The sequence below is a fragment of the Cricetulus griseus genome, chromosome X (genome assembly GCF_003668045.3).
Source record: "Cricetulus griseus strain 17A/GY chromosome X, alternate assembly CriGri-PICRH-1.0, whole genome shotgun sequence".
Classification (NCBI taxonomy): domain Eukaryota; kingdom Metazoa; phylum Chordata; class Mammalia; order Rodentia; family Cricetidae; genus Cricetulus; species Cricetulus griseus.
This window is the reverse complement of record NC_048604.1, coordinates 82,718,199-82,745,532: the sequence shown is the minus strand read 5'-3', so window position 1 is coordinate 82,745,532 and position 27,334 is coordinate 82,718,199. Positions and strand designations below refer to the sequence as shown.

Below are 27,334 nucleotides of genomic sequence, written 5' to 3'. Positions count from 1 at the left end.
TATCTAGGTCATATGGAAGTAGTCTTTTATCTTCTTTGAGATATGTCACCTGTCCATGTCTATGAATCCATCCTATCTCTTGTTTATTTATAAAACAGTACTTTCCCCCCTGTCCTCCATCTCAGAACAATTTTTTTCCGTGGTCAGAACATTTTGTTATATCAGGAGTGGGTGTATGGAAAACCGAACAATACTTATTTGACTAAATAAGTAACAAGAAAAAAAATAAAACTAGAAAAGGAGTTATTTGTGTGAAAAAGCCGACAACAGTTGCTACCTGTGAAGCACATCGCAACGTGAACCAACAGAATGAAGGAGCATCTGAGCCTTTCTAAAGACCACTGTCACAGCAGAGACAGGGAGGAGCAAAGGGCTGGGGGACTCCTGTGTGTTTTAACCGTGGGAGCTTAGGTGGGATGGCAAGCCTTAAAAGAGGGATCTCACTTTGGCACCTCATTGCGCCAAGCCTTCTACCGGGTTTCACTGCCACTTACTCCGCCCTACACCTCTACAGAAAACAGGTAAAACTCACTTCGGGGGCAGTTGTAGGGAGCGCCAGCCCCACGGTCTCGCGCAGGCGCAGTCAATTTTCCACGTAAGGCCCATTTCCTACGTGGGAGAGCTTTTGCTGGGGCTGATCTATCACCTTTCCTGTGGGGACCCCGCCCTCTGGTTCCTGAGGTGGGGTGGGGTGGGGAAAGTCTCGCGAGATCGCTCACGACAGTCCTCAGCGGTGCCATCTTTGTGTCTGGCGAGCGACGGCGCCCGACGGAAGCCCTGAAGCCGGCAGCCCTTCTGCCAAGCTCGCCCCGAGACCGGATCCAGGAAATACGAGGCGGGCGGGCCTCAGTGGGAGGGACGGAGTGAGGGAGGAGGGAGGCAAGGGGGCGGCGGCAGCGGCGGCTCACACCGGATCTGCCCTCAGCACAGCGCGCACGGAAGGGGGGTCGGCCGGGGAAGCAGTGCCCGCCCGGACCCCCCACCCCCGTGGGAGTCAGCCCAGGGTGTGAGCGCGGGGCAGTGGAGCTCGGAGAGACTGCTGCAGCTCGGTGAGTGGTGGCGTGAGGCCCGGCACCTGCCCGAAGCCAGGACTTTGGGGGCGCCCCGGGGTCGTCCTAGTGACCCGGCGCCCACGACGTTGGGCGTGTGCGAGACCGCGGGTGTTCGGGGTGCTTGGCTCGGCCTCGGCTGCACGGGGAAGTACGGGGCTGCGGGAAGGCTGCGCAGGGCCTGTCGTGGCGGCTGCGCCCGCCCGGACGCCCCAAATGCCCCGAGGCTGAGGGGAGAGGGAGTGGCTGCGGGTGGGGGGGCTTGATTGCCATCAGCCCTCGGGTGATGGGGGGATTATGCCCTTTCCTGTTGGGTTCCTGGACATCTTGCAGAGTGAACGTCTGTGTACAGGTTTCAAGTCTCAGTAAAGTGTTTGGAGATTTGGGCTCGCAGAACTAAGGCTGGTTCTCTTGAAGGTGTCGGGACATGTGCACAAGGTTAGCAGTAATAGTAATGCCTGTTGTAGAGGAGGTTTGCAAATGATCCTTGGCAGGTGTTGAGGCAAGGGAAGGCATTGCCTTCTTTTAAACATTGACATTAAACAGCCCTCTGAGGTCCAACAACAGATTAGAGTTGTTCCTAGTTTTATCGTTTAGTACCGTGTGTCTGCTTCTAAAGTGCCATGAAGTAGGATGGGCGGAGGTGAGATACAGACAAGGTGAGGTAGAAAGTAAGCTGCACAATCGAGGACCAAAAATCCATAACTCTACATGAGTCGTAAAGCATTGCCTATGCTGAAACAGAACATTTTGATTTTTTTTTCTTCTTCTGAGGAAAAAGTCCTCTCTGTAGTGCAAGGCAGAGCTCTTCAATTGTGTTCTTCAGTGACATTCGTCGGTTTTTACCATATAATGTACTTACTTAAGAATTTTTAAAAGGAAAGGAATGAGTAGTATAAAAGAACAACTTGATGAACTGAGCTGTGAACTCCTGCGTGGGGTGGGGAGGGAGGGAGAAGGTTTCCTTTTTGCTTTAAGAATGATTTGTAGAACTATAAAAGAGCATGCATAAAAAGAAAACACGATCAAGAAGGCTTATATTTTAATGGTAGTTTAACAGCATAATGTTCAGTTACAAAGTACATCATCGCTTATGGTACCCCCCCCAATGGACACTGGGAAAATGCAAGTACTCCTTACATTCTACACATACATAATTTTAAATCAGTGTTTTATATCAGTTTTTACAAACTTAGAAGTCTCCCTTCCCTTTGGCCTAAAACTGGCTTAATCAAGGCAAAGTTGACTTTATAGTGAAGGTAGATATTGAATATACAATTACTATGGTTACATCCGACACAGCATAATGAATACTCAATCACCCTGAATTTTCTTCTGTTTATTTGACACATTCTTTTCTTTAATTGTAGACCACCCTGTACAGTTTGTGTTGGAGCAAACTGAGTTAACATTGAGTATATACAATCACTAGACTTGTTGGGCAATGCACATTTTAATATAATTCTTATAGTTTCTTTATACTAAAGAAAATGTCCCTGTTACACAGATAACATACACCTCCAGTATTCTTCTGTAGCTTACATAGCTGAGATAATATAGTGACTAAACTACAAATCTACAACTCAGATTCATGTGTATCTGATTGTAGAGACTCTGTTCTGTCTACATACTCTATATGTGTTTATGTGCAGACACAAATTTATTGAAAATGGAAATTTTTGTTGTAAAGAAACTATTAAATTATGTTGAAGATTGGCATATGCCCTTAACAAAAGATAATCCCAGGTATTTTTCCCTTGAGATATATTCATTTTCTAGACAGAGACATGGTTTGAGCTGATATGCAAAGATTCCAAATCCGTAGCAGTGACCTATACCTGAAATTCATGGTTTTGGTAACTTTACCCTCTGTTTCAGCATACCCATGGTATTTCAAAGGGTAAATGTTTTATTTACTCTGATCTGGAATCAAAATTAAAATTTCAGTACTAATGTAAAATAGGAGCTATTTATAGGGACCTCAATTTGCTTTACAGGAGTTTTGTGGTAACATACACACACACACACAGTTACCTTCTTAGACCTCAGTACAGGACTTGTTAGGCAATTTTGCTCTTCTTCTTTTCATGTAGTCTCAGAGTTTTAGGGTTAGTGTGTGTTTTGCAGAAAATAGGGCCAATATTAAGACAAGCAACATCATCTCTTATGGACCTAGGGATGGACAGTCTGAGCTGTTGGTGAAATCACGGGAACATTTTGCAGAGGTGACAGGTAGGTTAAGGCATTACTTTTGGCTCCTGCTGGTCTGTGCTGTTGAATCTCTGTTGTGCTGTTGAGCTCATCTTATCTCTGTTCAAGAGAGAGGCATCTGGTTAGAGTTCAACTGGAAGAACAGCCAGACAAGTTGGGGGGTGGGGTGGGGAGGAAGATGACACCTAAGTGGTGCTCATCCTCCAGCAGGCCATTTGGTCAGAGTTAACCATGTAGTTAGTTATCTTTGACTGGAAATTCTTGAAGTATTCTGCAGTTCAGGATTTGCTGCTCCATTTTTAAAGACATAAATTGTTTTAGGAGTCTTTAGTGGTGAGGCACCTGTCCAATGGATATGAAAAAATGATTTCTGTGTTACTCAGTATATATAGTGTTCTGTGGAGTGTGGGGCTGTTTTAAATAACACCTTGTAATCTTGATGGATAATCTTTGGGCTGAAGGAGCAAGTTTTTAATTATAGTTGTACTCTCAAGAAAGAGTTAAATATACTTTACTTGGGAAGGGAATGACTCCTGGTATTTGGCCTAGTAGAGTGGAAAATATTGATAAATGATAAAACCTACCAAGTAAACAGAAAGCTGTTCTGACATGATTTATATTATCACTATATAAAAAATGTACACCAGGAAATTGTATGTATCTAGAAGTTTATTTTCATACTTTGGCATAACCCCATATTAATATCATAACGATAAATATTTGTTTGTTTAAAAATAAATTAGATGAGATACTTGGAACTGTCAAACTGAATCCTAAATATTTAAGAGCATTTTTATAGTTTAATTAATTGAGAGCTCTATTAGCTTATGATCCAACTCTCCAAAATTTCTTTTTGCTTAAAACCTCTCAGCTTATATTCCTTCCTCTCTTGATGCTGTTCCCGCGCCTGCCTGTATTTTCCCTTTAGTTCTCTGTGGACCCTGGAGTCTTTTGCAAAGTGCATGAAGAATGAAGAGGGCTTCAAAGCCTTTCTGTCCATCCCCATTTCTGAATTCTTTTCCCTAGCAGATCAAGAGAAATGCAGTTAAGACCCCATAGCTGACCAGATTGTGTCTTAAAAGGGAATGAGAAAAATGGAGTGACGGAGGCAGTGTCCAGACTCTTGGTATGGTTTCTCTTCTCTCTCCTCCTCAACAGTCAAGAAGCTAAGTTTGTAGAAGCCAGTGTGCTGCAGAAGTGGACACTGTTCCCTCATCCTCTTCATTTCCCACCCCACTCTAATACATTACAGTCCTTCCTTTCAGCTGTCATCTTAACTTCTGTCCTCCTCTCTAGTTTTCACCTTCTTCATCTCTGATCTCTCCCTTATGCCCACCAAGCTCTGACTTTTGTCTTTTTCCTGCCCATTCTCCTGCTCTGCTTTGACTAGATCTTAAGGAAGCTCAGACTCTTTTCTTAGTGAGGGAAGATTTCCTTCTACTTCCAGAACTTACTAGGGCAGTGTCAGTTGGTTTGGTAGTGAGTTAGAATGCTAAATGGGTTTTTCCATAGAACCATTGCCCACAGAGCTTGGTGTTTTGTTACCTTATGGATGTTTAGGCTTTCATGGATTGGTTTAGAAACATAGCGCATTCATCTTTGTATCCTGTGAAGTCCATGTCTGAAGTTCAAATAGATGATTTTAAAAATACAGCACAGCAGCTGTACATACGAACTTACAGTGGTGGTGACAGAGTGCACAAGACTTGTACAAGCCCAAGACAGATAAGATCCCACTTTAGGGAGGGGAATTGGGCATAAAAGGTATGAACAGTTATTAGCTGCTTGGAAAAGGAGTTACTTTTCTCTAACAGTGTGGACCCTGGTAAGCTGACCACACCAGTGAAAAGCCACACATCCAAGAATATTTGAACAGCACAAATTTGTTTTGGTTTTTTTAAGAACTTGAAGTTGGGAAGGATGGGGCGTCTGGGAAGAGTTGGTGGAAGGAAAGTGAGTATGATTAAAATACATTGTATGAAAATCTCAAACAACTAATAAAATATTAGTTGCAGAAATTGTTGGAGGTTACCTGCTTTTTTGTCACTTAGAGTAGTAGGCAGCCTACTTTTGGCTGTCCAAATTTAGTTTAGTTATGCTGATGAGATAGCTCTTCCAGGAAATAAACTGATAAAGATTTTTAAACTTTTACTTATTTTATATGTATTGATGTTTTGTGTGCATATATCTGTGCATCACATGCATGAGTTACAGACAGTTGTGAGCCACCATGTGGGTGCTGGGAATTAACCCTGGGCCTTCAGGAAGAATAGTTAGTGCTCTCAACCATCAGGCCGTCTCTCCAGCCATAAAGATTCTTTAAGACTATAGTTTTTTTTTTAAATATTCATTTATGCATATGGGTCTTTTGCCAGCGTGTATGTCTGTGCACCACCTGCCCAAGTTGACAAGGAGAGGACATTAGATCCCCTGGGACTGGAGTTACAGAAAGTTAGATGCCATGTGGGTGCTGGCAATTAAACTTGGGAGAACTTGTCCCCTGGAAGAGCAGCTTGTATTCTTAACCACTGAGCCATCTTTCTAGCCTCCTGATAGGGCCTTTGTGGTTGTCAATGAAAATTTTCTGCATTTTGCTACACATTTTGAACTAAAATGTCTATTTATTCCATCATAGGTTAATATTTGTCGTTACAGGATATCTTATGGTGGTGTTAGAACAACAGAGTTCTAGTTTGTCATAAAAGGAACATCTTCTTCACACTACTTCTTGCTGATGTTTTGAAACTTTTCAAAGGTACTGAACATCTTGCTGTTATTTACTCTAGTTTATTTAGTGGTAAATATGGGCAGTGTGTTTTACTTCAAGATTTTAAAATAAAGGTTTACTAATCTGTTGTGATATATGCTATAACTGGTTGTGATATTCAGACAATTCAGTGAGAGATTTCAAAGTGAAAAAAGCAAAGCCAAATTTATTTTGTATTTCTTCTCCATAAATATATTTAATTTTAGCTTGCTTGAAGGAAATAGTCCCAATAAAAGTCAAGATAAGGCTTTAAGGGTTGCTCCGGGTCATTCTTGTTTGAAAACTGAATTTCAGTTTGTACCCTCTGTTCATTTTAAGTTTACAGATTCTCAAATTAAATACAGAATATGATATTTAAAAAAATTCTCTGCAGGCAAAATTCTCTAACAACTAGATCTTTTGACACAGACTAACTGTGTTTTGGGGCAAATTGCTTAATCTCTGACCTGTTTCTTCAGTTTTGAAATGAGGATAATGTGGTATTAACTCGTGGGGATTAAATGGGCAGGAGGATATATTATATTTAAAGCATGACTAGCACTGGTCAATGCACAAAAGAATTGTTTTTGTTACTAACATTATTATGGTCATTAATATTTGAGCTTCCTTCTGAGATGATACCCTTTTTAATGTGGTAGGAGTAGCTATAAAAGATGTCTTCCCTTCCTTGATAGTAACATTTAAAGCCAAATTGTATTGAGGGGGTCCAGGGTAGATCTATAATAACTGCCAGATCTACCCACAAATTGCTCATAGTTCAGAAAACTCATAGAATATTAAGATGCTTTTCCTGTAGTCCTATTTTCTATCATGGTAAGTATAAAAATCTGCCTCTTTGATGTATGAATAAAGCGGGATTGAGTAACTGTAGTTACTGAGTGATATTGGCATCTATAAAGCTAGAGTATAGAGAGAGGGAGCCTCAATTTCTGTTTTTTTTTTTTTTTTTTTTTTTGTGTGTGTGTGTGTTTCGAGGCAGGGTTTCTCTGTGGCTTTGGAGGCTGTCCTGGAACTAGCTCTTGTAGACCAGGCTGGTCTCGAACTCACAAAGATCCGCCTGCCTCTGCCTCCTGAGTGCTGGGATTAAAGGCGTGGGCCACCACCGCCCGGCTGAGCCTCAATTTCTATAATGTCTATAAAGACTTTTTTTTTAAAAAAATAAATACACACCACTTTCCCACAGGAAAAAAGTGTGTATTGTGTTCTCCTTCTTAGACCAGTTCACTGTATCTGAATTTGAATATTGATAGTACTGTGATAAATAACTTTGTCAGTGACAATATATCTGCAAAAACATGCAGGCAGAACATCAGGTACTAAAAGATTATGAATGTAGCCATGCTGGAAAGACAGTGGGCTCCTCCCTCTGCATAAGCACCAAAGACTCACCCTGCCTTGAGGAAAAGCTTTCTTTTCTGGTGGAGGTTGAGGATAGGGTAAGTAGTGGCAAGAGGCATCTTTTTCTGGCTTGTGTTCTCAAAAGGCTGCACTGCCTAGTAAAGTGTTGATGACCATGGCCTGTGTATGTGGAGTGCCTGCCTTCAAATCTCTGTTCCACTAACAGCTTGTCATCTGTTCAGTATATGTAAAGGAGCACTTCTACAAGGTTTGTGGAAGGATGAAGTGTATTAGCAATGGGTGAGATGCAGAAAACTTTTATCTCGCTTGAAAGGTGGGTTTGTAAGAAACGTTATACTCATCTTTAATAAGCTCTACTGTTTTACAATGTCTAGAACACCCTGCTCTACTTGGTTGTCTATTGACTATCTCTGGTGTACCTTAAATAGGATTCTTCTCTCCCACCTAAAAGCAGGATTCTTGTCTTTTTTCCATACAGGAATGGTTTTAGATGTTTCATTTTTATTTCTATCCAAATTGGGATGACTGTTGTTTTGTTATGGCCTTTTGGGTTTGATTGTATAATATTAGGAAAACAACTAGCATTTAAATAATTCTTTCTGGGAGCTTGCTGTTAGATTTCCACCTTATTGCCACCCCACCCCATTGCCAGTGACTGGTGTTATAAGAGTCAGATCACCTCAACGGTATCTCAGCACCTGTCTATTGCAAAGCAGAGTTATATATATCCTTTTCCTTCTTCAACTAATAGCCAGGAATCTCATAGCAATATTTTAAATGTTATATATGGAGAGGTATGGCTTTTCCTATTGCACAAATAAAATAAAAAAAAGAGATTCACTTGGAGCCCCAGGCCAACCTGGACTACAGGGAAGTTCTGTTTAAAACAAAACACCAGAATGGACTGGAGAGATGGCCTAGGAGTTGAAGCATTTTCTGTGCCAGTGTGAGAAACTGAGTTCAAATTTCAAACCCACATAAAGCTGGGTGCCAAAACAGCAAGGTAGTTAAGTAGGTAAAAACTCTTGCCTTGCAAGCCTGACCATCTGAGTTTGATCCTACAGACCCATGTAAAGGTAGAATGAAAGAACCAATTGCACAGAGTAGTTTTCTGACCTTCACAAGCATGCTCTGGCATGCACACTCTCCCCAATAAGAAATAAATAAATTGAAATATTTGAAAAGTATGTTTTATAGCCTCACCTCACCCTCTCTTGAGGCCTTAGGTGAATGTGGAAAGTTGCTTGTGTCAACTGAAGTATAGGTTTCTCAGTTTCTAGTACTTTTGCAAAGCCATATATATTTGCTTTGAGACAACTTTAGGCTTGAAATTGACAGATATTATAAATGTCCCATATATTCTTCACTCAGTCCTGTTGTATTTGTCAAAATGAAGATTATATTAGTATAACCCAAACTGCAAAGCTTAATTTTTATCGTTTATCCTCCACTACTAACCCTTTTCTGTTCCAAGGTATGTTGCAGTTAGTCATTAAATTGGTTAATTTTCTTTACATGTATTTCTTTTCTGTGTGTGTGCATACCACAGCATTTGTGTAGAGATCAGAGGACAACACGTGGGACTTCTTACTCTCCTTCCTTATGTGAGTCCCCAAGACTGAATTCAGATTATCAGGTATAGTGGAAGTACTTTTACCCACTGAACCATTTCACTGGCCCCGTTTTTAATGATTTACATTTACATCATTGGTATCTCCATTTTGTTAGTTTAAAAAATGTTTTCTGATTTATTCTTCAGTTTTATGCAGGTACTGAAAGGCCAGATGTTTCCTCTGTGGCTGGCAAAGCCAGAGATTCATCTTGGCAGTGACCTTTATGGTCTGAAATAAAAGGTGAGAGTCCTGTGACAATGAAAAGAATCCGTTGGTTTTCCAGTTGAGACTAAGCACTTTTATCATTTAAAATTATTTCCACAAGATTAAATGGGCTATTTTGTATTGTTGATGTTTGATCATTTTAGCTTCAGAGTGACAAGACGTTCTTTTAAAATCATAAGGGTGCTTTGTTGTGGACATAGATGCAAATTGGGATAAACTGGAGAATCATATTTTAGAAGTCATGATTTAATAAGACACTAGTAAAATCATTTAATGTCAGTAAGGTAACACATTTGGTTGTTTATATGAGGTCTTTGAAAACCTTGGTTTCAATTTGTGGCCATGATTGCTTTTTATTTTTTTAAACTTTTTTTCCAAGGATGCTGTATGTGGAGATGCCATTATTCTGAATTTTCAGACATGCTTTAAGCTTGGTGTCAAAGTCATCATAGTGTAAACAGAAAGTTATCTGGTAGGCTGCACATCACCAACTTTGCATTAGAAAGTCTTATCTTTTCTGCCACAGAAATAACTTTTGGCTGTTAGTCATAGATGGCAAAGAGAATAATTTTGGGTTTGTTGGATGAAATTGTTTCAAATGAATATGGTATATATTGAGAGACACTGCCAGTAAATTATCTTAGTATGTAGGAGTCCCATAGTCCTTAGCGAATTGAGTAGGGGTGAATGTAATTAAGTAATTTCAGTTGTTTTATACTTACTCAGACCTTTTCATGACATTGTGCAAGTTAAGTTTAAAGAACCTTGGTTTCTTTATTGGTAAAATTAGGGGATTTGACCCCCTGTGCCAATGCATTAACTTCCAAGATTTAAAATAATACTTTTAGCTACAAAATAGTTCTAGATATTTATGAGTCAACAATTGTCACTGTACTTAGAAGTCAATTTATCTTATTGGAGTCCCATAATTTCCAGCTAACACCGAGAGTCACTTATTTTGACACCGGTGTGAATATTTTTTGGTTATTAGCATATTTCTCATGGAATGATAGTTATTAGAATTTTGTACTTTGTTCTGAAGGACGCAACTTCAAGATGTTTTGCTTCCATAATCTCTAAACACTTTTGAAAAATATATTCCTTCAACACTTAAAAAGGAACTAAAAGACTTTTTACCCGGCTTTAATAGAAAGTAACACACTATCCATAGTGGAAAAAGTCAGTGAATTTCCATCAGGCAAACACACCTGGCTGTATCAGCCCTATAGAGTATCATAAACAACTGTGAAGTCTTGCCTACCACAGCATACTACCTGCCATTTTCTTCACTTTTACCACCACAGACCAACTTGCCCACTTCTGTGCTTTATATGAATGGAATCTGTCTGATTACTTTGGAGTAAAATAGTGAATGTAAAAGAATCAGTGTAGTTGTGGACTAGTCACATTCCGGTATACTTCCTTGCATGAATATGTCACTACTTATTGCTGATGGATAGGATATTGTTGAAGTACCAGGGTTTGAGAGAGTCTTGGTGATCTTGGCATAGGCAGGTTTCTTTGGGGGGGGTTGAATGAATGTTTACTTTTTAACTTATTTTTCTATTTTTTAATTTTTTTTATTTCAAATTAGGAACAAGCTTGCTTCACATGTCAATCCCTTCTCCCTCCCCTCTCCCCCAACCCTCCACCTGCCCCCACCCCATCCACCCTCCACTCCCCAGGCAGGGTAGGGCCCACAACGGGGCTCCCCAAAGTCCACCACATCATCCTGGGCTGGGCCTAGGCCCTCCCCCATGTGTCCAGGCCAAGAGTGCATCCCTTCACATGGGATGGGCTTTCAAAGTCCCTTCTTATACCAGGGAAAAAATACTAATCCACTACCAGGGGCCTCCTAGAGGGCAGAGGCCTCCTCATTGACATCCATGTTCAGGGGTCTGGATCAGTCCTGTGCTGGCCTCCCAGACAGCAGTCTGGGGTCCATGTGCTCCCCCTTGTTCAGGCCAGTTCATTCTGTGGGTTTCACTAGCCTGGTACCGATCCCTTTGATCTTCATTCCTCCCTTTCTGCAACTAGGTTCCAGAGTTCAGTTCAGTGTATATCTGTGGATGTTTGCCTCTGCTTCCATCAGCCACTGGTTGAGGACTCTAGGAATGCCATAAAAAGTAGTCATCAGTCTCTTTATAGGGGAAGGGCATTTAGGTTATCCTCTCCACCATTGCCTAGATTGTCAGTTCGTGTCATCCTTGTAGATCTCTGAAAATCTCCCTAGTGCCAGATCTCTCCTTGGACCTATAATAGCTCCCTCTGTTATGGTATCTCTCATCCTGCTCTCCTCTATTCTTCCCCCAACTCAACATTTCTGGTCCTCCATTTCCTCCTCTCCCTTCCTCTTCTCCTCCTCTCATTCTGGCAGCTCCCTGTCCCTTACCCTCATGCTCCCAATTAGCTCATGAGATCCTGCCCCTTCCCATATTCTGGGGTCCATGCATTTTTCTCTTAAAGTCCTTCTTGATTCCTAGTTTCTTTAGTGAAGAGGATTGTAGGCTGGTAATCTTTTTCTCTACGTCTAAAATTCATATATGAGTGAGTACATACCATGTTTGTCTTTTTGTGACTGGGTTACCTTACTCAGGATGGTTTCTTCCAGTTCCATCCATTTGCCTGTGAATTTCAAGATTCCATTGCTTTTTTTTCTGCTGAGTAGTACTCCATTGTATAAATGTACCACAATTTCTCTATCCATTCTTCAGTTGAGGGGCATCTAGGTTGCTTCCAGGTTCTGGCTATTGCAAACAATGCTACTATGAACATGGTTGAACATATGTCCTTGTTGTATGAACGTGGATTATTTGGGTATATGCCCAAGAGAGGAATTGCTGGATCTTGAGGTTGATTCCCATTTTCCTAAGCAACCGCCATACTGATTTCCAAAGTGGTCTTACAAGTTTGCACTCCCACCAGCAATGGAGGAGTGTTCCTTTTTCTCTACATCCTTTCCAGCATAGATTGTCATTGGTGTTTTTTATTTTAGCCATTCTGGCAGGTGTAAGATGGTATCTCAGAGTTGTTTTGAGTTGCATTTCTCTGATGGCCAAAAGTTTTTAGAACTTTCTTAAGTGTCTTTCAGCCATTTCAGATTCCTCGGTTGAGAATTCTCTATTTAGTTCTGCACCCCACTTTTTAATTTCATTGTTTGGTGTTTTGGTGGCTAGGCGATAGCTCAGCCGTTAAAGGCTAGGCTCAAAACCCAAAATATGATAGGCAGGTTTCTTAAACAAGGTTTTTGATTGATGATTGTTTCTCTTAGTACTAAGATGATAGGAGTGAGAGCTGTTGTTTTGAAATAAGAACATTTAATCGCTTTGTTGCTTTTGAGACAGGGTCTTACTATCTAGCTCTGGCCGGCCTGGAACTCACAGAGATCCACTTCCCTCTGTCTCCCCATTACTGGGATTATAGGTGAGCACCACTGCTCCCAACTTAATACACTTTTAAAAGATATTAAGAACCTTTTTAGTATGCAAATCTCAGGGAGAGTATCAGTATTTTAGCTAAATGTTCTAGTTAGAGGTTTATGCTTTCATAACTCTTAGGTAGCATTCCTTCGAAAAGTGTCATATACACCTTGTCTTTTGTCATGTGCTTATTTGTAGGTGCTCTTCATCACATGCTGAAAATGAGCCTTTGCTGGTTACAAATACATTCTGCCACTGTGTGATAGCCTCTTCCATTTTTCATGAGTCTTTTCAGAAATAAAAGTTCTCATTTTAACATAATTAGTATTTCCCCTTATGTTTAAATTAGACAGGGGTTTTAGTTTAAACCTTCTTTTCTTAGCCTAAGATTATATGGATATTTTCTCATCTGGAAGTTTTGCAGCTTTAGTGTTCACACAAAGATCCAGTGATTAACTGAAATTGATCATTGTCTGTTCTTTTCTCCATATGGATAGCAGGGTGTCCTAGCACATAGATTTTCATACCACTGAGAAGTATAAATGTGCATATGTATTATGGTTTGGTTTCTATGCTCTCTGTTCTGTTTGTATCCCCTTGTTCTGACACCGCATTGTCTTGTTCATTAGAGCTTCATAATAAGTCTCAGTCGTCAGTAGAATAACTTCTTCCAGCTTGTCCTGAGGACATCTTGGCTGTTCTCAGCCCTTTGCACATTCATAAGAATTTTAATATCATGTTACATAGACACGCATATGCATACACTGTCTGTTAGTGCTTTGATTGTGCTTGTGTGAACCCTAAAGAACATTTTGTGGTTTTCAACATCATGAACATAGAACATTACTCAGTTTATTTTTTCTCTATGGTATTTATAATATTCTCCAAAAACTTTTTTTTTCTTAGATAATTGATATTTTTTATGTTACTGTATGTAAGTCCTTATAGACTTCATTCTGTTCTTAGATTGGTAAGCATTTATATTATGACTGATGGGATCTTATCAAGTGCTCTTCCTGGTAAAAATAACCATATCATTTTGTTTCTCAAATCAAATTTATTGATTAACAGTTGCTAAATTAACTTTACAATCCAGCCACGTCAACAAAACATTTTTATTTTATGTTACTTGGAAATTTTAGATCTTTGTCATAGTAAGATTGCCTTAAAGTAACAAGGTGTTTTGTTTTTGTATTCTTGTCAGATTTTGATAGTTTTATAAGATAAATAAAGGAGTATACTTTTTAAATTCTCCATAAGAGTTTTACAATGGGTTTTATTTTGTATTTTTAGTGCATGCTAGAATTCAGTAGTGAAGCCATTTAGATACAGGGTTTTCTGTATGGGATACTTCAGCATAGGTTCAATTTTTAAAAACTGTTTTGGTAGGGATTTGGAGGGAACCTTGCTTGGTAGAGTGCTTTGTTAATATACATGAAGCCACCCCCCATTCAATCACCAGTAATACATAAATGAGAATGGTACTTAATGCCTGGAATCCCTCACTTAGGAAGTGGAGGCAGGAGGACTGCTAGAGTTCAAGGCCATTCTGGCTACATAATGAGTGCCAAGTGAGCCAGAGCTATATCACAATCCTTTTTGAAAGAAAAGAAAGAAAGAGTAAATAAATGAAAATTTTAAATAATCATTTTAATATTCTTCCACCTCATTTCTTAGACTGTTTTGGCAAATTACTTTGATAAGCTTTTCAGTTTCATCTGAATTTGCATATGTATTGGCATTATAGTTAATTTTTAAAATGTTTCTTTTTAAAAGATATATATGAGTGTTTGCCTACTTATATATGCATGTACCATCTCCATGCCTAATACCCATGGAGCTCTTACTCTTACTCTTTTTCTCTCTGTTCCCAGTTGGTCAACATCTAACACCCCCTCTCACTCTCTTCTCCCTTCTCTCTTGCTCTACCCTCTTTGTCTCTCCCCCTCTCACTCTCCTGCCCTGTAATAAACTGGTTAATGTAAAAAAAGGAAACTTATTAATTATGAATGCTTGGCCATAGCTTATAAGCAGCTCTTTTAACTTAATTTAACCTGTTTCTATTCATCTATGTTTTGCCTTGGGGCTTTTTACCTTTTTTCATTCTGTATGTCCTACTTTCCCGCTTTCTCTGTGTCTGTCTGTCTGGCCCCTGGCATCTTCTGTTGCCTCTTTTTCTTTCTGAGCCTAAATTCCTCTTCCTCCTTACTCCCTCTGCCCAGAAATTCTGCCTACACCTCCTCTCTCTATCGACCATTCAGCTTTTTATTAGATCAGTTAGGTGCCTTAGGCAGGCAAGGTAAAACAGCATCACGTCTTTACATAATTAAACACATGCAACACATCTTTGCATAGTTAAACAAATAGTCTTCAACAGCAGAGGCCACAAGAACTCCCCTGTGACTAGAGTTACAGATATGCCAAGTGGAGGTACAGATATGCCAAGAGCAGCAAATGCTCTTAACCACTGAGCCATCTCTCAAACCCTTCGCATTTTACTCAGAACCCCATTGGGAAGCTGATCTGGAGGTTGAAACAAATGCATTGTTAATTCAAAGCCAGCCTAGGCTGTATAGGTAGATCCTGTCTCCAGAAAGCAAAAAGATGTTCCTAATCAGAAAATTTCAAATAAACGGTATCATGTAAGTGATACCAGGTTACATGTAGTCTTTTGTTACTGGCCTCTTTGAATTAGCACAATGTTCTCAATGTTCACTTATTTTTTAATGTGCCGGTGCTTCATTTGTTTTTATTGCCAAATAATTGCCTTTTATATACATGCACTGTGATTTATTTATTCACCAGTTAATAGACATGGGTTATTTTCCTTTTAGACTTTTATGAATAATCTTGCTGTGAATTGTGCACACTTCCATTTAAGCATTTCTTTTATTTCTCTTGGGTCTTTATTCTTGAAACTGAGTATATGTTTTTTCTACCTTTTATTAAAATATAGTATGTTTATTTGTGTGGGGGTAGCTGTGCATGTCCCATTGTGTATGTAGGTCAGAGGACAACGGTATGGCAACAAGGTGAGCTATCTCAACCACATTATGTTTACTAATTTTGAGATTATCATACAAAGCAACGGATTGTATTGTAGTTTTTAAAATAAATGTGTGCCACTATACTTTCTTCCTATCCCCCTTCCCCACTGCCTTTCCTGTCTGCTGTTCTGCACCTTTGTTGTTGGCTCCCATCCTCCCTGCCTGTCACATGTATTCTGTTATCCTTTCTTGTCTTACTTTCCCTTGCCAACCCTCCTCCTATGCAGTCTTTTCTTTGTTTTTTTTTCTATACAGCATTCTGTGTATACCCATTGGTCAAGTTCATTAATTATGTGGTATTGTTACTAATTTCTTTAGTTTTTTTCAACCATTGAGAAACATACTTGAACATCTGCCAATGTGACATTATGTGACTATTTCACCTAGTCAACTTTTGTTCTTTTTTATGTAACTTGAAACCATATTATTGTAAAGTTTCTGTAAATTTAGTTTGTTGTAGTTTGATTAATTAGCCAGGTGTGGAGCTGCACACCTTTAATCCCAGCACTCCAGAGACAGTTGGATCTCTGTGAGTTCAAGGGCAGCCTGCTCTTCAGAGAGAGTTCTAGGACCCCCAAGACTACATAGAGAAACCCTGTATTGAAAAACAAAAAAAAAATTGTATGAATGTATGTGTGTGTGTGCATGTGCATGAGAGTACATGTGCGTACACGTACACACACACACACACACACACACACACACACACACACACACACGCGCGCACACGCACACGCACACGCACACTCGAACACACACACACACACACACACACACACACACACACACACGACAGCTTTTTAGGTCCTTCCTTTAACAGTGAGTTTCAGGAATCAAACCAAACTCAGGCTGTCAGGATTGTGCTGCAAGCCCATTTACCCAGTTGAACCACCTCACTGGTGCTTAAATTCATTCATTTTAAGCATGGCACTGCATATAAAACCACTGAGATTCATTCTTTTTATTCATTTATTTTTTTAATTTAATACATTGGTACTGTATTTACAGTCCCTGAGATTTCGTTCTCAGTGGCTGTTTTAGCCAGCGTGGCTCTAGTCTGGTAGTTACTGTGTGCTCTATGGAGATACACAATTTAAGGTCCTCTCTCTCTCTCTCTCTCTCTCTCTCTCTCTCTCTCTCTCTCTCTCTCTCTCTCTCTCTCTCTTTCTGTGTGTGTGTGTGTGTGTGTGTGTGTCTGTCTGTCTGTCTGTCTGTCTAATAAAGCCTCCGGCATATCGTTTGTTTCTTTGAAAGCAGCCTCTTAGCCGTAAGGATGGTTTTAAAATTGCTTTCCTCTATGGGGTTTTCAACCAGTAATTTATTAAAATTATTAAGTATGAGGTTTGACATCTTTCATCATTTTTTGAAACATTTCAGTCATACACATAGTGGCTCTACTTCATCCTGTCCTACTTCCTGCAATTTTAGTGAACTCTGGGCCACTAGACCATCATTTGATTTGTGTTACTCATACTTTTTCATTCTGATACCCTTCCCTGAGTCTTTTCTTTTACACTTGTAATAGTAGATCCATCACCCATTAAATAAATGGTGTTTCATGAATTCGTTTCAGTTTTTACATTTTTAGTAACATTGCTTTTCTTTTAAAAAGCTATAGTTATTTGGTGTATATTATTGTTTGTGCTCCATCCATGTATACAGTGTATATCCCCTAAGATTGTATAGGGTGGTAATGCCATAGACTTGTCCATTATGATCTCTGCACACTGATTCATTTTCTAAAACCTCTCCTTGTCTTACCTGCAACATAAAGCCATACTTCGCTACTTTTTAATGCCTTCAGTTTTGATGCAGAGAGTATTTTTTCTCTTGAATATAGCAAGCATATTTTAAAACCCATAGCCCATTATTGCTAATAACTGCAGCCCCTGTCAATATGTTCTGGACTGCTTTGTTGTTGCAGTGGTGGTAGTGACAGCAGTTGTTATTTCTGTGGTTTTGGTTATTTCTTACACTTGCTTTTCCTTTAAATTTATTCTATATAGTCTACTTGAAAATTATTTAAGAAATCGATTGAAACCAAAGGTGATATATTTTAGAAAAAAAAACAAGTGTGCATGCATGTGAGTTTGCTTTTAGCAAATCCACATAGTGCCTATTCAAATTTCAGGTGTTTTTGCTGTTGTTGTTGTTTCTTTCCTTATGATGGTACTGTTAGTGTTAGTGATGAACCTAAAACCTGTACATGCTAGGCAAGCATTCTAATGCTGAGTCAGTCAGATGACTCAAGACCACATTATAGTCAGTGATTAAATTCCAATTGACATTCATTTCTAAAGTATTGGTTTCGAGCTGAAGGTGGGCAAAGAGCACCTACCACTCTTGTGGATGTGGCTTATCAGGCTGTCAGGTAAATTTTAACTTCTAACTTTATCTTCTAAATGCCCTATTTTCCTAGATCTCTAAGTGCTTTCCTGATAGGTCTTTGAACCTTTAAGACAATGCCGTTTTTAAATGTGTTGTCTCTATTGTCTGTGGTGGGAGGGTTGATTTAAATAACCCAGTATCTTATACATGAAAGGCTTTTGATTGGGTCTTTCTTTGTGGGCAGAGTTTACTGATAAATGGCAGTGATTTTCTCTTCTCCAAGACATCAGGCTATTTTTCTAGTTGTGCATAAGGTTTGTTTTAAATAGCTGTACTCACATGTATAATTATGTAATTTTTATTCAAAGGTTACCATTCTATGTATGCATAAATATAAGTAAATTATTTCCTGCCTGTTCAGCAACAGTTTTGAGTCCTTTTAACCCTGGCAGTTCCTAGTCCCTAGCAATAAATAAGTTTATTAACATTTTAGCTAAACAGAGTATCTGGAATGACTATTGGAATGTGAAATAGTTCTAGATTGCTATTGAAAGAGGGACCTGGGATTGACATGTAGAATAATCTTCTTTATAATCAAAATTAAAAAATTAAAAAAAAAGAAATTGGGATCATAATAGCAACTAATTGTTATTACTCTCATGGAGAAGAATACTATTCTATTTTCCCTTTTACTATGACTTGTTACTGTACCTGTATGTGGGCATAATATACACCTATTTGTGAGATACAAAAACAAGGAAATTCTGGAAATCTAAGATTTGCTACCATATGAACACTCAGCCACAGCGAATAAATACGGCTCATTACCAATCACAACACCCTTTTCTTTTATGTATATTAATTCATGTAGTAAGTAATGTAGTCTTTGAGGTTAGTATCTAATTAGGTGTGATATTAAGCAAAAGATTGGGAAACTGCTGCCTGAAACAGCTTAAGTAACTTGTCTGTGGCCCTACACCTGGAAACAATGGATGTTACCTTTTTTCAGTACACATTTTATTTCAACTATTATGGCCTCGAGATGCACACTGACTTCAAAGTTTTATCATTTTATATTTTTTCCTGTAAACCCTAATATCAAGACCCTATGACTCATGTCCTAAATTAGAGACTGTTAAGAGGTGACCGTTTGCTATACTATCCTCACTGACCTTCATATAACCCGATTCTAGAACGTCATTTTACTGGCTCTAAAATTTACCAGTCTTTGTGTCCTGTTAGAAAGTTTGCTGTGTTACTCTTCCTCTCTCATCTGGCATGTGCCACCCTTTCCTTTGTCCAGTTCTAAAGAAGCCCTCTCTGCTTTTCATTGTATTTGTTACCTTTGTTATTAATCTCACACTGTCTTCATGACCATCTATAAGATTTCCTTGCTTGCTTCTTCAGTCACTTTTGACGGAATCTTAGCCAAAATCCTGTTTGCTCTATCCTTCTGAATGTTACCAGCCAAAAGCTGACCTGCTTCAGACCTCTGTCTCAGCAGTAGTCAGTACTTCCCTATTTGTGGTGGTACTTCCACTACAAAGTGTCTCTCGCATCTCATTTTCACCTCCTGTGCTGTGATAGCCTTGAAAAGCTATCATTACTACTCCTGTGAACATTGGGTGCTTTTATTTATTTGTAGTATATTCAGCCACATGATATTCAGTTCCTGCAGCTCTAAGATACGAGTATGTCTTCTCTTCCAGTTTTGTATGTTGGTTTTCTTTCACAAATATTTTTCTTTGCCCCTGTTTAGGGATTCTCTTTGGGGGATCCTCATTCATTAGTTTTCTTCCATGTTCCATTAACAAATAACTTATGTTTAAAGCATTGAATGATCTCTGATTTGTACCAGTATATTGGACCAGTATATTCAAGGGGGCATGTGCCCCCTTTTTTCTTTAATCCTGCATGTTTTCTGTGGTCTAGTTTGGCTATTTTCCTTCAGTAAATTTACTTTACTGAATTTGTTTCCCCCTCCTGTAAACTTCTTTCTGAATAGCATACACAGTGTACACATTTCACCAGCTCAAGAGAATCAGTGTAAGGAGTTTATACTTGTGAGCCTCATCACTTCAAGTTTATTTGAGAATTTCATGCATGAGTATATGGCATTTGTATCATTCCCACCCTTCTCTTTGCCCCTCCAGCTCCTCTATCAAATTCATGACCTCTTTTATAATCATTGTTGTGTTTTATACAAACACATATGTACACATAGTTAAATGCTTGAATGTGCATGCATTTGTGTCTGACCACTTAGGATTGGGGCTAATTCCTGAAGAAATCTCCTTCTCCTTCCTTCAGCAGCCATGGACTGCTTATAGCACTTTGTCTAGGGGTGGTGCCTCATTAAATTTTCCTCTATCCGTGTTTGTATGTTAGCTGATGTGGTCTTTGCAGATTTTATTCAGGCAACCAAATTGTTGAGAGTCTGTAGGCTCCTGTCCAAAAGAAACTTACCTTGCAGCAATCATTCTGGTCCCCAGGCTCTTAAATCCTGCCTTCCTTCATACTCACCCTCCTTCATCATTGTTCCCTGAGGTGGAGGGGTTGTGTTATAAATGTCTCAGTTGGGACTGGGTACCCATGGTCACTCTCTCTCTGGTCTCATTTTGATCAGTTGTAGACTGCTGTCATAGCCTCTGCCTGCTGAAAAAAACAGGAGATTCTTTTGACGAGTTACCAATCAGAGCTGTTTATCTAGGGGTCAGGATAAGTATTTAGAAGGCAGCTAAAAGCTCTATTATTTAAGTAGCACGGTAGTAGTAGGTTCTCCTCTAGAGCCTTCACACTCTCCAGCCATGGGTTTGGCTAGGTTGCCAATACCATGCTTGAGTTTTCTCCAGTTGAATGGGTTGTTGGTACAATTACACACTTGTTGATTACTCCAAAGAGATAAATGACTTATTGCAATAAATATACTGGTTTGTGTTTTCTAGTTTTAGCTTTTTTCCTATATTCTGTATGAGATAATTAAAATCATCTTTCTTTCTTCCTACATTGTTTTCTTATATTGAATCAAGGTCTTTCCATGTGGCCCAGGCTGGCCTTGAACTTGATACTGTCCCTTCCTTAGCTTTCCAAGTGCTTGTATTATAAGTGTGGACCACCACTCTCAGGAAAAATCACTGTCTTTTAGGTATTACTTGGAATGTGTTACATTGTTTTTCTTGAACATCTCTAGTGACTCTTAGTTGATTTCTTTTTTAAATTAATGAACATTTCCAAATGTACACAAATAAGAAGTTCAGCAAACTTCTAATGGCTGTGGCTGACAACATATTGCCATATTTGTTATTTTCCCCTATTGCTTTTCTTTTTTCTAGGAAAGGCATAAACAAGGCATAATTGCACTCCAACCTTAATGTGTCTCTTAACACATTGTCTTACATAACTGAAATGACATTATCATAGAACACACCTAATAATAAGACCTTAGCAGCATAGGCAGCACTTAGTTCATATGAAAGCTTCCCAGTTAAGTCTTTTAGTAATTTTTTTGTGATCTGTATCAGCTCTTGCTTATTTTATGAAGTACCATTCTGGTTGGGTTAGTTTGTTCTTTTATCCTTTGTATTTAAAATGGGCTGGAAATTATCTATCTGCTCAGTTAGGTTCAGCATATACTTGTGGAGGTGTGGCCAAGAACACTTGTTCTCATTTCAGTTAATATCATACCTGGGAGTACATAATGTATAGTTTGGTCACTTCTGTCATTATTTGCTATTTTTCCCTCTGTGGAAGAACCTTTCTTTACTAGAGCCGTTTGCTTAACTTGAAGTCTCTTGTTAGTTACAGGTTGCTTGCTTTCATTTTTTAATGCTTTGTATTATTTCACTAAAGTTTATGATAAAATATTTTTTCCTTCTGAAGGAAGTCAAGTCATTTCCAAAATGGTAGATTAGTGATTTTGTGGGTTATGCAGAAGCATCTAATTTCCTAGTTCTGAGTGAGTTATCCTATTTTATTGAGATTGAGTAACAGAAAAAAAAACTGAAAGAAAAGACCTTATACCTACTTCATGGTGCTATCTTGCAGTTAGGTAGGGTATGGTGGCTCAGTTGAGGTGTGGAAATGCACAAAGTCCTGTAATTTACTGGAGACTAAGTCAGGCTCACTATGGAGACATTTAAATTTTAAAGACCTATGGCCTTAAAAGGGGCCCAGCACAGTTTTGTAATCACATGCATTAAATTTTAATGACTACTTTATCTTGGGAAGCTGCAGGGTTCCCTCTGTGGTTTACTCTTCTTGCTAGCTTTCTCTGAAGCCAGAATCTCAGCAAAGCTTTGTGCCTTTGCTATTTGGACCTGTGCCTTAGGCCCCAGAGGTGACTGTTGGGAGCAACCTATCTCAGGCAGCAAAGGGAACGTTTTTCCTCAGTGTTCCATAAACAAACCTCATTCAATGAAATTTCATGTGGTCAAGTGACCGTTCACATTTTCATGACCTTTCAAGTCATTATACATGGTCATCATTTGTTCATGTTCCTTTTAAGCCTTTCACTGTCATAATCTTACTTCTCTGGTCATTCTTTTTTAGGACAGTGTTGCCAGCATTTTTTTTAGGTTATTCACCCTGTATTATAGTGTGTCCAACTTCACAAGGTGTCTGAGTTGAAGTTTTGCCAATTGAGAAATTGAAGGTAAGATGTTTGTGTATCTTTGTAGACAGTGGATCTTTATTTCTGTTAGCATGTTTCATATTTACACAGCTCCCCATAAATAACCCTTCCCTGTTGTACATTTAACAGCTAAACTAGGGTGGGCATGGTGATGCATGCGTATAGTTCCAGCTACTTGAGATGTTAAGTTGGATATATCGTTTGAATGTGCCCGATGAAACACCACATCAAAACCAAACCAAACAAAGCAACCTGAAGAGCAAGGATAAAAAAAAGAAAAGATGCACATGTAGTTTCTTTTATTTAGATTCAGGCCTTAAACCCTAAGCAGCTTTCCTCCTCTTTGTCTTTACTTAAGCAAGTTTTTTTTTTTTTTCTGACTGCTATAGGCTGTCACCCCACTCTGTTTTTAACTATTAGTCTATTTTTTTCTTAATTTGAGGATATGGGCTTTCTGTATATTTAAGCTTAGATTTTATTGAATGGACAATGGATTTGTGAATACCAGGTTAGAAACTGTTAAATAAATTATTTTAAATGGTATTTTTGTTAACTTTTCCAATCCATCCAGTAAAAGATCCCCACAGAACTTGAATTTCTGAATTAAGGAGAGCAGTAACTCATTAGAAGATGGAATCCCCCTATATGTATATGTGAGAGAGCTATAGGAACACTTGTAGGCTGCATTTGAAAGTCACAGAGATTAACATAGTACACTAGTTCCAGTTTTCATATAGACTTTACATGACATTTCTGTATAGTGTGTATGTGCATGCTTATGTGCCCCAGCATGCATGTGTGAGTACAGCTTGCAGGAGTCTATTCCCTCAGGGTACCATGTGGGGCCTAGGGATTGAACTCAGTTAGGCTTGGTGCCAAGCACCTTTGATCACTGAGCCAATCTCACTTGTCCAAAGAGGTTTTTCAATCAAATAGAAATCTTCTAGTTATTAAAAAATGTAAACAGGGATAACAGTAAATACTTGTCTTAAGTAACCTAGAAGATCTTACCGTATTCTGGGTCAGGTATCAAATCCTCTGACAATAAGAAACACATGCAATTATATCTTATACATACACATATACTTGAAACTGATTTTTCATTTAGTATTTATCAATACGCATTACACTTCATTACTTTTCTGTTATCTTTGTTAGTGTTTTTTTTTCTGGAAAGTTCTAAAATTCTTTTTTTTTCTTTTTTTTCTCCATTCATTTATTTAGCTCATAAATAAAGTCAAGCACACTTATGATACACAATACAGTATGTTCACAATGGCATGGCTAAATTAAACCAATTAACATGTTATATCACACATATTCATCATTTTGTTTTGAGAACACTTAAATTATACTATCTCACAACTTTTAAAATATAGCATATTGTTATCAACCATATTTATCATGCTCTCAGTAGACCTCAAGACTTCACAGAGTCCATGCCTCTTGTCCAACTGCAGTTTTATATCTTTAAACCAATCATTTCCCCATTGTTAAAAGACCCACATTGAAGCCTAATAGCCACAATTCTGCTCTCTGTTCCATTAAGTTCATCATTTCTAGGTTACACATAAAATTGAAATTGTGTGACATTTGTCTTCCAGTGTGTCACTTATTTTCTTTTTTTTGGCAAGCATATAACTTTACTACTTACTAAAGATGAAATCAAATTCGCATGCGCAGGTGAGCACTCACTGAAACACCTCGGATTCATCACATATTTGAGTTTCAATTAACATATATACATATATATATATATATTATATAAAAGAGCAATAATGGCAATATGGTATGCATCAATAGCAGCAACAGCTTTTCCAGGTTCTACAGTCATTTGAACAAAATTGTAGAGGCACACTCCATTTCAAAACAAAACAAAACAAAAAACAAACAACAACAACAACAAAAAAGTAAAAAACAAAATCCCAGAAAACAGCACAGTTCTGTTACTCTTGTGGTACTTGGCACCATTTTTTTAATTAGTTTCTCAGTCATCATCTGGGAGGAAACCATTCTGAGCAACGTCATTAAAAATAGCTCTGATAAAGCATGGTCACTACTATGTATCATAAAGCAGGTCCATATATGAGTGAGTACATATCATGTTTGTCTTTTTGTGATTGGGTTACCTTGCTCAGAATGGTTTCTTCGAGTTCCATCCATTTTCCTGCAAATTTCAAGATTCCATTGTTTTTTTCTGCTGAGTAGTACTCCATTGTGTAAATGTACCACAATTTCTCTATCCATTCTTCGGTTGAGGGGCATCTAGGCTGCTTCCAGTTTCTGGCTATTACAAATAATGCTGCTATGAACTTGGTTGAACATATGTCCTTGTTATATGAATGTGCTTCTTTTGGGTATATGCCTAGGAGTGGAATTGCTGGATCTTGTGGTAGACTCATTCCCATTTTCTTGAGGAGTCGCCATACTGATTTCCACAGTGGCTGTACAAGTTGGCACTCCCACCAGCAGTGGAGGAGTGTTCCTCTTTCTCTGCATCCTCTCCAGCATAAATGTTAGTGTTTTTTAAGAATAGACATTGGCTAGTACATCAATCTAACATAGGGTCGTGGCCCTAGCATTTGAAAAACACAAGTAATAAAATGTGGAGATTATCTGCCTCAAGAGTGTATCACTCATAAGTTGCCTTGTGTTTCTTTTGAAATAATATCACTTAGGAATTGAACTAACAAAGATGTTAGGATACCTTAACCAAAGCATATTAAATTTCTAGCTATTTTAAAGTCTTATATTTTGACATTCCTACCAAGTATTTAGTATGTATAAACTATTATAGCCCCAAAGAGGTTGTGTTGCTCTTGTTCAAGATTTATATTGATAAAACATAGAAGAGACTAAAAATTAACAGATATACTATTTGAAGTTCTGAAAGTGGAGTAACATGATTTGAGGTGGATTTTGTGTTACATCAGAAGTTATTGCACATGGTAGAAATACTAACTTGGATGATCAGTACTTATCACTCATACTTAAAGATTTAAAAGTACATATTAAAGTACTAGAAGTAAGTATACACAGGGTGAAATGAAGCATACCCTGGAGATTAATTACAAATTTGTATATATAGTAGCTCTGATACAGCTTGATATTTACTTTAACATGATGATGTTGACCCTGAATTGCTAGGTTTACCAAGACTGCAAATAATCTCTAAATTGCAGAAAGTGTTCACTGTCAAAATAAGGAAATAAAAGTTACTGTTCTGTGTATAGATCAATCTTTGTGGAACAGAATGCAATAGCATTTTTAATTAAATATTTCACTTTTGCAGTTAAAACTCTATATAACATAGACCCAGGTTTAATCTCTGTCTAAATAGAATGCAAGCTCAGGATGGGAAGTTACAATCAGGTGCCACAAAACCTCAAGAAAATAAGCAGTAGACTATGCTCTTGTCTTTTTGAAATGCAACTTTCTTCTATGGAGTAATGTGGAATTTGATTACTATAGAAATGTTTTTTATCTTAAAAATATGATTCAGCTTGTGATAATTGGCAAGGAGCCTCATGTCTTCAAGGGTAGTCTAGCATCTTGTCTGCCATTCCTTTAAGTCACTAGAAGTCTTATAGTTGTCATTGTAAATTTTGAGTTGAGAAATTAGCAAAAGGGTAACTATCTTATTTTTTTCAGATCCTAGACTACTGAGATGGAGATGTGAATTAAAAAAAAAACACTCCTGTTCTGGGACTCATAGACCATATTGAGGTATATTTCTTCTTCAATTTTAAATAGACTTTAATTTTTAAGGATAGATTTATTTTACAGAAGAACTGAGACTATACTACAGAGTTTCCATAAAGCCTATACTCAGTTTCTCCAATTATTAACAGTATACATTAGCATGTTGTCTTTATTATAACTGAGAAACCATTATTCACATTTCCTTAGTTTTTAACTAGGTATGTTTTTTTTTTATTTTCTGTTTTAAGCTTCCATACAGGAAACTATGTAATGATTGGTTGTTATGTCTTCTTGGGTTCCTCTTTTCTGTGACACTGTTTCAGCCTATCCTTTTTCTTTTTGAAACCATTAATAGTTTTGAAAGGACCATACTGATCAAGTACTTTGTAGTATATTCCTCAGATGTTTTGCTAATGGTTAGACTGGGATTATGGATTCTTTTAGAGGAAGGCTATAAAGATAAAGTACCATTTGATGTTCTTTTCTAATCATATCCAGAGTGTGTGCTATCAGTATTGCTTATCACTGCTAATATTGACCTTGATTGACCTGGCTGAGAAAAGGTGTGTTATGTTTCTCTGCTATAAAGCCAAGCTTTTGTCTTCATCTTTTTCTGTATCTTGCTCTTTGGAAAGAAAGCGGTGTACACACCACACTTAAGCTTTCTTTAAGTAATGTTCCGTCTACTTTGAAGCTAAATGTTCTGCATAAGCTATGTGGAATTCTCGGGCACGGGAGATGTATCCCCTCTCAATTTTAATGTTTCTTTTTATCAGTGTGGCCTTAACAGATATTTAGTTTATACTCTGGGTAATAATCTAATAGTACTTCATTTTGATGTTCTAGTTCTTTTAGCTGTGGTCATTGGGAGTTCTTTTAGTTGTCTCCTGTGTTACTTTTTAGTCCTGTCATTGTGGGATTTTTGTTTGTGTGTTTGTTTGTTTAGTGCATCTTTACTTCCTGGCACTACAAGATGCTGCAAGC

The 27,334-nt window shown here is 38.2% G+C and overlaps 1 protein-coding gene across 5 annotated transcripts in view; it reads left to right on the top strand.

Annotated features, from left to right (window-relative positions):
• The first annotated feature begins 891 nt into the window (after positions 1-891).
• Tab3 (TGF-beta activated kinase 1 (MAP3K7) binding protein 3) overlaps positions 892-27,334 on the top strand; it is a 59,188-nt gene continuing 32,745 nt past the window's right edge. The window contains exons 1-6 of one of the 5 annotated variants that reach the window (XM_027432582.1): positions 892-1,049; positions 5,916-6,015; positions 8,936-9,022; positions 9,146-9,239; positions 22,567-22,669; positions 26,300-26,374. The gene's annotated coding sequence lies outside the window, so the exon portion shown is untranslated. Of the gene's footprint in view, positions 1,050-5,915; positions 6,016-8,935; positions 9,023-9,134; positions 9,240-22,566; positions 22,670-26,299; positions 26,375-27,334 lie in introns of those variants that run through there. The other 4 variants (XM_027432583.1, XM_027432581.1, XM_035449821.1 and 1 more) reach the window with 4 other exon arrangements.